This window comes from Ammospiza caudacuta, chromosome 10 (assembly GCF_027887145.1).
Source record: "Ammospiza caudacuta isolate bAmmCau1 chromosome 10, bAmmCau1.pri, whole genome shotgun sequence".
Classification (NCBI taxonomy): domain Eukaryota; kingdom Metazoa; phylum Chordata; class Aves; order Passeriformes; family Passerellidae; genus Ammospiza; species Ammospiza caudacuta.
This window is the reverse complement of record NC_080602.1, coordinates 24,834,402-24,847,309: the sequence shown is the minus strand read 5'-3', so window position 1 is coordinate 24,847,309 and position 12,908 is coordinate 24,834,402. Positions and strand designations below refer to the sequence as shown.

The following is a 12,908-nucleotide window of genomic DNA, read 5'->3' as shown; positions in this document are numbered from 1 at the left end:
TTCACCCAGCACGCTTGGGAAACACAGCTCTGTCTTCATGATACAGTTCAAAAGGGCTAGTTTAAATTAGAAAAGAAATTTCTTAATAACTTGTGAGTGATATTGTTATGTTATATTGTAGGAAGATATTTCACTAAATTCTAATCTACTGTTGCAATAATTACAGTGTCTAGAAGTTTGGTTTTTCTTTTATTTCAAGAATTCAAAAGTTGATTTTGTGTTTCAAATAGTATTGTATAATTTTTTTAGGTAGGTAACAAACTAAATTTGTAAAAGTGTGTAAGGCATGATCACATGAGCAGCCTCACTTGTGCAACAGTGTTATTCCTTGTGTCTGGCCTGTGAAACAGGATGCAGGACTGACTGACAAATACATTCAAAATATGTTAAGCAGCTCTGCAAGTTAGACCTCATTGTTTATTTAGTTATTCTTTTACAGTTACTCTAAAAACTGGATAATTCTATATATTATTTCCCTCAAACGGGAGGAAACCATAACATTTCCCCCAAACCTAGAGAACAGTTTTGCTTTGTTTTAAAAATACTTCACAGCAATGGAACCAACTCATGAAGTGCTCTGTGCCCCTAAAACTTGCTGCAGTTCTCAGCATCTTGCAGACCCAAATGTACTTTGCTCTCAGCTGAATGAAACCAGCTCTTGCATCTGAGAGCTGCTAAAACAAGATTCACTAGAATCTTCTACACTGAAAACACCAGACAATCTACACAATCCACAATCTGTACAATTTACAGCTCTATCACCCAGATCTTTTACAAAGATATAAATAGGGTAACACTGTTTAAGTTAAAGTTAAACAGAACCTGTTGTGCCCTTAAGCTCTCTGCAGCAGGAGCTAGAAAACTCACTGTTCCCTGAGCTCTGAGGTTGCACCTTGTATACCACACACAAAGAAGGAAACAAAACACTGGGTTAACCCAAGCTGTCTTCTACACAATGGGAAAAAGAAGTTCACCTTGGGAGAAACTGCTATAAATGTTACTTTCAAGACTGGAAACATGAAAAGCAAAGAAAGGGAAGTTGTAATTCAGTATTAGAGATTTTCACACAAGTAATCATTAAACAAAATGCATGTGCACATTTAGAGGGAGTTTCTGCCCGCTGCAAACAATCCCAGCATCAACTACAATAAAGACTCAGCAACACAGTTTATGCATCCTTTTAGAAATATTACTGACAGAAGCAGCTGCCATACACAGATGATCACATTCTTCAAACCTCTTAGCTTTGATGTCAACAGGAATAAGCTTTACTTGAAAAGGATTTTTTTTTTACTACAGGATTGAAAGTAAATGACAAAAGGAAAATAATCACTACTAAACAGCACAAGACTACTGTGCAAAAAGAACTGCAGCAGATCTCATTTCGAAAGAGTTTTATATTCATCACAAAGCCATATGCTTGAAAACAGTGACAGGAAAAGAGCCACCTACATTCAGCCAAACCACTGACCACATGCAGTCAATAATAGGCCCGGCTATTTTCATGCACTAACCTTTTTCTCTGCCACTAAAAACAGTTCTCTAGTTCAGTTTAGGTCCAAAATCCCATAAATGTTACGGTTGGCAAAGCTGGCAGAGTTTCAAAGGCATTGCTAGAATGATATGTTTCAAATCTAAGAGGAAATAAAAGTATTCTCACTTTATCCTTCATCCAAAAAACACATACCCAAAACTTCATCCTCTCTACCTTAATCTCCCAATGCATACCAGATGTAAACATCCACTTTCAACATCTAGTGCCACATGTTGCACAAACACCCACTGACCCACAGTGAAGTTTTAAGACTAAGCCAAACAACAAAGTGCCATCATATTAAGGACATAACCCTCATATTAAAGGTATAACCCCCAGACTCCCCACCATAGTGCTCAAAGCTCAGTTTCAAGAACATGCTCAGACACTTACTAATGACACTAAATTGGTTTTCATCTCATTAAAGCTAAGGGAAACAATTAAGAGGAATAACACAAATATAAACAGTCCATTAATAAGTTTTTCAAGCTTTTAGTTACTAAATACTATTATCCTTGCTTTTAAAGTCTTGCAGCATAAATACTGCAGGAAGCCTTGGCTAACAAACACGGTGAAAGACTTGCAAATCTCTCTTTTGCTGTCAGCTCATCAAACACTAGGATATACCAGGGGTGAACTTTGGAAATTTACAGCAGATCCAGAAAAGAAAATGGCTATTCCCAAACAAAAAGAGCTGACAAAGGGACTTTCAGAGATTCCCCCAGCACCCCCAAGGGTAAGAAAGAGACAAGAATTATACATCACCATTAGACCACACTGAGGAGTTCCAATTACATTTAAATGAAATTCATAAAAGTGTAATTTAAAATTTATATTAGCTCTAGGGTTAACACTATCAAAATCAACACAGCAGAGCACTGAGCCCCACTCTGATACCAGAAGCCAGAAAAAACCCCAACTCCTCAGCAGCTCTGCCACCCCCCAGCTCAGGAGGACGCAGATTTGTGCAGGCAGAGAGAGCCCAAACGTGACTCCATCCGTGTCCATCTGCAGGGAGTGCTGCCAGCACATGGAGCTGGGCAATCCCATATGGTCCCAACGTGCACACAGGAGGGGCTGACAGACTGCGACTGCAACACCCCCAGCCCACGGAAATGCAGCGCGGGCTCCGCACCCAGCGCCCTCCCAGGGGCCCCGCGGTGCCACGGACCCAGAGCCCACACAGAACCCACACAGAACCCCAGGCTGTGCTCCAAAACTGGGGAACTCATTTTATCCTTTTCTCCCTTGATAATATGCAGAGTCAGAAGGGATCACTCAGCTCCAGAAAAGCAGCCTTGGCATCTGTTGTAAGAGCTCTCCCAACTACTCGGCAAAATGGAAAAGTGAACTGTCCTCTTGTGTGCTGGGGTTTTCAACAAAAAGGTGCCAAATAGATCTGGCCCCCAACATAATGAAAAAAGAAACATCAGCATACCTTTAATATTTTTCTTTAAAAAAGTGAAACCAGGAAAGGATTTCAGGGAATGTCCAAAATTATTGACCTTCTAACAAAATGGACTGTGTTTATATAAACATAACTAGCATCAAGGAAAAAAAAATCTATTTCTGATTCAGATGGTTTAAATGCCAGTTTTTCAAATTAATTCCCATGGTTTTACGTGAAGGAAACAAAAAAAAAACAACCAAACCACCCATCTGGAAATAAGCAGCCTATACAACACAGAGTAATTGCCAAAGGCAATTCCAACTTCCTTAATCTTTTCTGGGGGTACAGGCCTCACCAGCTGCATGACCCAAAAATAACCAACAGTTTTTCTTTACATTTCAAGAGTAATCCCACCTTTCCCTGATGGGCCATAAACCAAAATTTCATCCTAAGATATATGAAACACATACACAGTTGGATTTGAGCGTATGGGAGGGAAGGGTTTACTTTAAATCTGAGTCCTTATATCCCAGTAAAGTTAAAAAGGGGGAGAGGAAAGGGCTACAGACCTACCTGCATGAGAATGCACCTCAAAGCAGGATATTAAGGGGAAGTAGAGAACCTACAAGGAATGGAAAAAGGGACTGATCAGCAAAGAGAGCTGGCACTTCAGAGGTCAGGCTGCAGAGGTTAAATGCAAACTGCCAGGAGGCCAGGAAAATGGGAACTCACAGACAAACAAATGGTTTCTCAACAAGAGATTAAGAGCAAGAAATGAAGAACTGATGTCAACAAGGAGTAGAAATTAGGAGGACAAACCAAATATTAAATTAGGCTTTTGCATCATTTTTTCCTGTAAGAATAATGGTGTGTGTGAGGACAGAGACAGAATACCTCATGGGAACAAGGACAAAGCACTGCAAATTACCACATCCATTACTAAAATGAAATGAGGCTGCTTAAAAAAATTTCCATCCCAGAATACTGAAAAAAAAAAAAAAAAAGGGTTATATATCAAAATTGCAGATTTGGGCATGAGGGTTCTCAGTGAATAGGACATTTTCTGGGATAGCAGCCTAGGGCTGGAGAAGAAATGTAGAACCTGTTAATGTGAGCTCAGTGTTCCTCAGCATCTCATAACAACTGTTCTAAGGGGAAAGAGCACCCAAGAGTAACCAGTGACTGGAACATAAATAGAAATGCAGCCCAGATCTTCTCAAATGTAAATCACGTCACACTGGTTTATCTTTCTTTGATGAAATTTCTTAGTTAATGGCAATTCACCTCATGGTAAATTACTGGGATGGAGAAAATATTATTAGTGGTGGTGTTCCTCAAGGGTCTACCTTGTTTAGACTTCTCATTTTGCACCTGGGTAAAAAATATTAGGTTTCAGGTTGCTGTCAACCCAAGTATTTAAAGTAGTAGTGATGTGGTAGAGAACCAAATTATCACACAGCAGGAAAAGCAAGAACTTCTAGACTTAAGGGATAGAAATGGAAAGGAAAAGAACAGAAAACCATAACAAAAAAGAACAGAAAATCATGATAAGAAGGTGCTGCAAGTCAGGGCTCTGCTTGAAACAGTGAAGGAGGAGAGGGACTGGCTATACTTGCTCCCTCCCAAAGGGCAATAGTGCAATTTCAGCCAACTCCACTCTTGAAATAATGTTTTAATCAACTTCCATGAACCTGAGCACAAGATGCATTTCCCCAATTAGTCCTGTAAAACCATGCACCAGTGAGGAAAAGTGTTTGAAGTCTTTCATATTTAAGAGAACTTTGTACCTGTCCCACTAGAAACAAAAAATCCAAGTCTATACATGCCATGAATTTGAAGTGGATACTATTATCAGCTGAAAACTGTAACAGACAGGAAGTGTAAGTCTAAATTGCTGAGAGCTTGATGGAAAAGATCTCCTTTAGATCAGCTCTGGAATGTCTCAGGAGGACTTAAATAGACTTTAAGATGGTTAAAATAAATTAAATAGCCTATTATATATTACATTACATTTACAGTTCTTCCACGCAGCTCACATTCCATAGCCTATAAAAATTAAATTTTCTAGCACAAATTGACACTTAAGGTAGTCCTGTGCCATCTTCAAACAAGGAAGTTTAACCATAACTGAAATTGGTATCATTAGATTTAAGGACAATGAAAGGGGCAAGCAAATTGAATCCCATTTACATTTTCACACTGCTGCATGCAGCTCTTTCTCTGTATTGTGGTGAGAGAGCTTGAAAAGTGGTCTCTAAATCTAACAGACTTGAAGGTGATTTTCCTCATATTTCTCCCATATAGGCTAATATTTGCTTAGTTTTTTAAAGGAAGAAAAAAAAAAGTGGTACTGGAAGACATCTTGTGATACTGCAGCAACTGTTTTATGAATAACTCACTTTTACATAAGGTTCTCAAAGAGTTCAAACCCATAAAAATTCTATGGAAGAAGAAAGCCTCTATCCCAGCTGATCAAACTTCAATCTATTAATTTCAAAGCAATGCTATGGCTGCATTTCACACAAATATTCTGGCTGCAAAGAACAGGGGAAAAGATTTTTCTGGGGCAGGACAGTCTTTGTGAATGAACACAGTCACGTAACACCCCTCAGAGCTGCTCCCAATGCTTGGTTTCACCTACTTCAGCCATAAACTACATTGACTCTCCTCCAAAACACTTAAGAAGCAGACAAAGCCCAAAACCAAGTGAAAAATACATACTTCTGCTGAACATACCAAAATAGAATCTTTTTTTCCCTTAACCTTGCTAAATGTCACATGCAAACTTAGTACCAATCTTTATTTATTTTGTGCCATCATTCACAAGCAAAGGTGAGAAAAGTGGCTCCATAAAGTCCAACCTTGCTAAACAGTAATTTTAGGTCAGCTAAAAATGGCTGAAAATAGACATCAGGTATGAGGGTCTCATTAAGTCAAATTCTTCTAAAGGTCAGTGGTTCCCCATCTTGCACCACAATTAAACTTCAGTTAACAGAACTGGCAGCTGTCTGAATGCCATGGGCCCAGCACTCTGGGCTTCTCTCAGCACACAGAGCACAGATCCACAGTGGTTATTAGTCTGTATTTCCTCTCACTGCAGGTCTGGAATTACATTTTTGTCCACAATTTGATGGTTTCAATGAGAACAGTCAGGATAAACCAGATGATAAAAATACCAAAAATTATCATACACGAGAAAAGTGGAAAAGGTGGGAGGAAGGGCAAGAGGAACAGGGAGAGGAAAAAATTGTTTATGCACAAAGGTAACTCAAGGCCATGAAACTATCAGGTTTGCTGTTTTCTTGGTTTGGGGTTTTTTGTTTGTTTGGTTGGTTTGTTTTTTCAGAAGACAACCTATCCTTTCATTTTGCTCTAGTGTGCTCTGCCTATTTCACTGCCCCACAGCAAGGTACTGTTGTTACACAAACAAGAGATGTGAAATTAATGTATTCATATTATTCTATGGTTTCATTAAATGATACCTCAAATTTTGACTAGAGCAGCCAAAATTAAGTATAAAGAATCAAAATAGTACTTTATCAAATATATTGCATGAAAAATTCTGCTAGCACTCTACAGAAAAAGTCTCTTATTTATGGAGTTTTTCTGCTCTTATCTTTCTGTTGAGGAGCAGCTGTTTTCCTTTTTCTGGGTGGTAAGAACATAAACAAAAGTGACATGAATAAAGCATGAGACCTGTTATGTTTCTCTTGTTTTGTTTATGTCTGACTATCTTTACTGCTGCACATAGTCCACCATTCAATGTGCACTAATATCAATACATGGAAAGGGGGGGGGAAAAAGCCTTCCAGAAAAACATAGTGCATAAAATACAGAGCTGATGATTTGAACTCATGATGCCAGACAGCTGAAGATGGTTCCTTAAATACAACAAACCAGTACTGAAACCAAGGCAAACAAAAGGAGCATCCTAAGGAGAGATTAAGGACAGCTCAGGAAGCCAGAGAGACAAGGCTAGTCCTGGCTGTAAATTCTAGGGCAGCTTTTTCCTTTCTTCGTCCAAGGAACAACTTGAGATCAACACAACAGAGTGGTCTCTCTGACAAACACAGATTAGTGGCTTCTAACTCACTACAGCACTGGTGTCTAAATAATCCACACAAAGACCAATCTGTTGTGACTGTTGCTATCAACTGTTTCCAGCCAACTCACAACAGACACATCTTTCTTCTTCTTGAGGTTAGTTAGGGTTTTTTCTCTTCCTCTCCACTAAATGCATAACAAAAGCAATAGTCCAGGTTCAATTTTCATTTTCAGTGGAAAGTACTGTTGTAGATTTATGGCTCACTCATTGTACTACTGGGAGACACCACAGAACACCCTTCCCTGAGGGTCAAATTTGCCCTTCACAGCAAAAAGATGCAACTATAAATTTGTGTGGGATAAGGAAAAGAATCAAAGGGAGATCTTTAGCTTGGAGCCACGTTACAGCAGTGGAGTCACTATATTTGTTTTTTTAAAGAATGCTACTGGATGGGACTGTCCAAAGTCCTAAGAAAAGAAGAGTTCTTCCAGGCCACTGGCAGTTACTACAAATTGCACCAGTAATTACTGGGGAGGGACTGGCTAAACCTTACAGGAAACATTCCCACTATAATAGCCATGAAAACTATAGATCCAGACGTCCTTTTGTAGCAGCAGCACCAGGAGATTCTCTTGCTCCTCCTCCTCACTGTCCCAGCTGTCTCTGCTGAACTCAGCAGCCCAGAGAATTCACCAGCCCAGGAGAGGAGGCAGGAGCTGCTATAGTGACATGGTAACTACATTAAAAATGCCATGGACCAACTACTAACAGTTTTAAACTAAGATTATCAGTAAAAAAGAAGACATCTGACTTCAAGCAACACTAGCATTGTCCTGATTTTACAAATGCTGAGAACTGCAAGTCTTGTCTTAATCAGTGATAGTTTCTGCTGTTTAGTGTTTCAAATCAGCACAAAGCAGACAAGTAAGGCTTGCAATTACACTCCAAACCCCCCATTCAAGTAATTCTGAACTGCATTCCTTTACCTACACAAATAAATAGTCTTAGTTCATAAAGCTCTTAAAAGTTAAATAATTATCAACTAGAGTACACTTGCACTTACTTGGCATCAAAGCTTTCCATCTAGAATGACAATTTAATGCAGATTTGGACAATGCTAAGGTAAACACAGGTCTTTATTTTAAATACCACTGCAATAAAATTAAGTTAACTGAAATACAGGTATCAAAGTCTGTGTGTGTGACATGAACCACAGGAAGGTTAATCTCACATCATACCTCGAGTTCTACACATTCTCTTCACAGGCTTTTTCCATTTAGATTTAGTGTCAGTAAATGATGGCATTTTATTTTGCCTCAATTCATTTAATAGAGCAGCTGAGTAAAAACAAGGATGTCAATAACAAGCAGTAATTTAACTCTCTCACAGTGGTATGCAGAAAACTAAATTATACGGTCAATACGGTCAAAATGGAAATCAATATATTATAAAATTCTTCTATTGCACAGCATTAACAGTTAGTGTTTGTTCTCTTTCAAAGACTGAATGACTTTGTTCTCCAAGCTTCCCTGAGCACTCAATCCCTACTAGTAAATTGCATTTGCTTAATGCACAAGTAAAATCAACTACCTGTTAATACTGCTAATCACTGTACATACATTAGGGAGATATTAGGGAAAGAAAGCAAAAAAAAAAAACCAAGGAAACCAAAGAAACAAAAAACTACATTCATAGATAACTTTACAAATAAAGACTTTAGAGTTTAAGGGGGAAGCCAGTTAACTTTTAAAACCCAGCCCTAGAAACTATAAAAAATAAGCTTCAAGAGCTATTTTTTTCTGTCACAAATGTTAATTTAGTGCAACTAAAAAAAAAAAAGAAATGTCACAAATTTCAAATTAGTAAGAGGTTTTACATGAAAAATTAGTAGCAAATTAGTTTAATTAGAATTAACAGATAAATTTATTTTAAAACAATGTCAGTAAAGGCAGCAAGCATGGACACAATCCCCCTGAAAAGCAGGTTTTGCTTGGATGGAGTACCTGAACTTGTCTTAAGACCCTCCCAAAATAAGTCACTGCAGGAAAACAAAGTTACAGCTCCTTGGCAGTCCAGCACATTGAAATCACTAAGGCCTTTCTGAGGTAAACCTGGAAACTGCAAAGCAGTTACCACCATTTTTTTTCACACATTTACAAACTGATGAAAAATTTCAGAGAAAAAACACCTGCAGTTTAGTATCTGTTCAAAGCTGAGGTTCTCTGAAAGCCTGACTAAACAGCACTGAACAGACTGTTGGTATTAAAGAAGTTCTCATACTACAGAAAGCTCAACACCATCTGTATGGGAAACATCTTTCTCAAAATACATCCCCACCTCGGAGGTTTGGTGTCAGCCTTATCAATACACATCTGTCTTCAGCCGTGTGAACAGCTATTGGCAAACATTTATGAGAGACGCCCTTCAAACTCCCTTGAAGTGCAGTTTTACTTTTGGGTAACAGCTCTAACCCAAAGACTTTTACAAGTATTTTAAAGAGCATCTGTTTTGAAGTTGCAGAAGCGAGAGGTTCATATATCTCACATGTGTTTGAGCCAGGCAATCAGTAAAGGCTTATCTTTACAATCAGATAATCAGCAGAAGAATTCAGTGATGACAGATGAGTAACAAACCAACTTTTTCTTCAATTCCTTTACTTAGGAAGCAGGTCTGAGATGAGGCACTGTACAATTACTTGAGCTGAGGTTGATGTCTCAGAGTGGTTTCAGACTGGCTTACTCCAAGTGCCACCCTGCTGCTGCTCCCGATGGAGCCAGGCTGACGCAGCATTGCCCAATGCAGACCCCGCCTGTGCCAGCCCCGGGCTGTGCTCAGAGCCCGAGTGCTGCCAGCCCCGGCACGGAAAAACCCTGCTATCCAATTCCAAAGTGCAGGCTTTGCTGTGCTCTCAGGAAAGCGTTCAGCATGTTGAGGGAAGAAGTTTCAAAAGCAGGGGAATGGCGCCTTAAAAGAAGCTGAAGTAACTTACATGTATTTTCTTTTGATGTAGATTGTTTTTCTTATGTAAGAATAAAGGTAAAAGATCCTAAACATTCCTTTATTTGTTAGATTGGGCTTTTCCTAAAGCACAAAAGCAAACTAAACCCCCCACAATATCTTTAACACACTTTATCATAATAAACACAAGAGTGATTACAGTACTGATAGTTTCCTGCACAGCAAAGCAGCCAGACAAGCAATGAGCCATCACACTTTCTTATTTACCCATCACACTTTCTCATGTACCAAGATTATCAGAGGTGCCACCAAGAATTTTGGAGGTGGGAGGGGATTTGCCAGAGCTATGAACAGAGTAATGATCTATTAAGCTTTACAGTCTACTCTGATAATCCATAAAATTATGAAACAACTAGAAATGTTAGGTTTTATAGTCTTAATGGATTTCTAGATACATTTTTGTAACTTACACCTTCAAACACTCCAAGCAAGAATACACAGAATTACATCACTGCAAAATGAAGTTTCTTGCAGTCTGTTTTTCTACCTCTTAGATTCAACTCCACAGGAATAAGACTCACCAAAGGCAACCAAAGACCCTCTACTTCTTTCTCTCATTTGCTGTGCAGACAATAAATTGACATAGAACAAACACCACAAATGGAGTAATGACTGAATTCAAACATAACTGTAGCCACTTCCAGACTGATTTTTTCCTGTGGTATGTAACAGTGTCACAACAAGTCCTCCCCATAAATTTCAAACCCAGGTTTTCAAACAATCAAAATGGAAAAAACAAATAATTCTATTTGACCTTCATTATTTAGGTCTGCGTGCCAGGTCTAATCACTTCTCACGAGCACATTCCACTTCTTAAAAACAGACTGTAGAAATACATATTTCAAACTAAAAGGAACACAACGCATTGTTTTGATGCTACAGCCTGAAGCCCTTTATCTGAGTTTTATCAAAGTATATTCTATCACTGATCAAAGCAGCAATGACAACTTAATGTTCTCTAAAGTTACATATTGCTGTATAAACTTCCCACTTTTGTCTCGTGGCCCCTGGCTCTGCATGACATTGGGGGACATTCAAAGGTCAGGAGATTTCCTCTCCAAACCCTCGGTTCCTAAGTGGCAGCTCTATCCATAGCAGGAGTGGGGAGAGGAATTTCATCAGGGCTCTGTTCCCATACACCCTAGAAATTTCAGGTTGTCATTTCTTCTGTCAGATGTTTCAATGACAGCTTGGTACATTACTGTATCAACTATCTGTCTGTGTGGCAGCATCTCCACATCACCCTATTACTCATTTTACTGTCATCTCAGACCACTTCTCACTCTAGTATTAAAATCAATATTTAATCTTAAATTCCTTCCAATTTATTGCTTTGCATACACCATGTAACTAGCTTTTAAAAGCAAAGTCTGGAAGTTACTTGGACATGAAAGTGTCTCCTTTTTAAAAAAAAATCTGCATTTTAACAATTCACTGAGAAATCTCAAATTGAGTTTACTAGAAAATTGTTATGCAATTTTATGTTTAATGAACTGTGTTGAAATGAGTTGTACTTAAGACTCCTTATTTAACAAAATGGCATAAGAACATGCAACATAACTACCATGTTTCTACAGTCACGTTAAGACCTCCAACATCTTCACAGAGTTTTAAGCTTCAGATGAATGGTTGTCAGGATTACTTAAAGCACTCTCAGCATCTTCAAAATTCCTGCCTACCCCCACAAACAAGAGGAAAAGCCCTGGAGAAACGAGGCTTACAGTCACTTGAGAAATCAAGGACTGCCGAGCAGAAGAAGGAGCCAGGATTTGAGAGGCAGCACCAAATCTCTGAACAATAGAGAATCCAGTTAAATCTGCTCCCATGCTCTCAGGAATGTGAGAATCATCCAAGTATCCCCATTAGAAGCAGCTCCAACTCCTTTATCTCCTATCAGAGAGCCCTGGAGGGGAAAGCCCATGGCCCAGAGCTCAGCACAGACGTGTCCCTGCAAGGATTCTGATTTTCAGGAGCTCGGCTAAGCCAGAAGCTCAACAGGCTTGGGAGCACCACGGGCAATAATTAGATTGGCTCTTCCTGCCCCATCCTGGTTTCACCTACACCTCATCAGGTTTCTTAGGAGCTCCTCTTCAAAGGAGGGAAGGAACGGGGAGGGGCAGGAGGGGGTAATTCTCTGAGTTTGATGCATGGAAAACTTTCACTAGGATCTCACATGGAACAGAAGGGAACAAATGGCAGCATTGGCCCATTCTCAGAATCCAGTTTCAAAATGAAAAACATGAGGATCTGGGATTTGGAATTGAGAACAAAATCAGAACTGAAAATAAAAAATTCGGGCAGCAGCAAGTCACAGGCAGCCTCACATGGATACAGTGTTACCCTCTACAATCAGGGTTGTTCAACAATCTATTAATAAAGTAATTAGTGATCAGAACTCAGGTGGAGTCGTTCTGAGATGTCTCTGTCCAGACAGGTGATGCCAACATAACTGTCACTACAATCTGGCAGCCAGGAAGAACTGCCACATAAAAAGGGAAAATTTTAGTAAGTCTCTGCCCAGATCATACAAAGGAATTCTAACAAAACAAGGATGTCTGAGACACTGATGTACAGCACCCAGCTCCCAGACATTCCTGGATCTATTAATGAACTCAGTAATTACATCAGCATACTGCTCATGCTTAAATACAGTCAAAACTCAATCAGGCACAGATTTTTTTCATGTTAAAGCATCACCAAAGCTAGAGGCAAAAAAAAAAGTGTGATTCAGCCAAATTCATTATAATCTTGCTAAAATGTGCAAGAAAGAAGAAAAAAAATCAAAATCAATAAAGTTATGTTACAATTTTGAGTGACCTTTAAATATGATAAAACTAATATCAGAAAACTGAAAACACTTGGTCGTTACCTTGTGCTACAATAGGATTTTAGGCTTCCAGTTATTGACATGAAGCCTCCAT

The 12,908-nt window shown here is 39.0% G+C and overlaps 1 protein-coding gene across 5 annotated transcripts in view; it reads right to left on the bottom strand.

Moving 5' to 3' along the window:
* Positions 1 to 12,908, bottom strand: part of LRRC28 (leucine rich repeat containing 28) — a 48,581-nt gene that overhangs the window by 17,564 nt on the left and 18,109 nt on the right. The gene's annotated exons all lie outside the window — the stretch shown is intronic.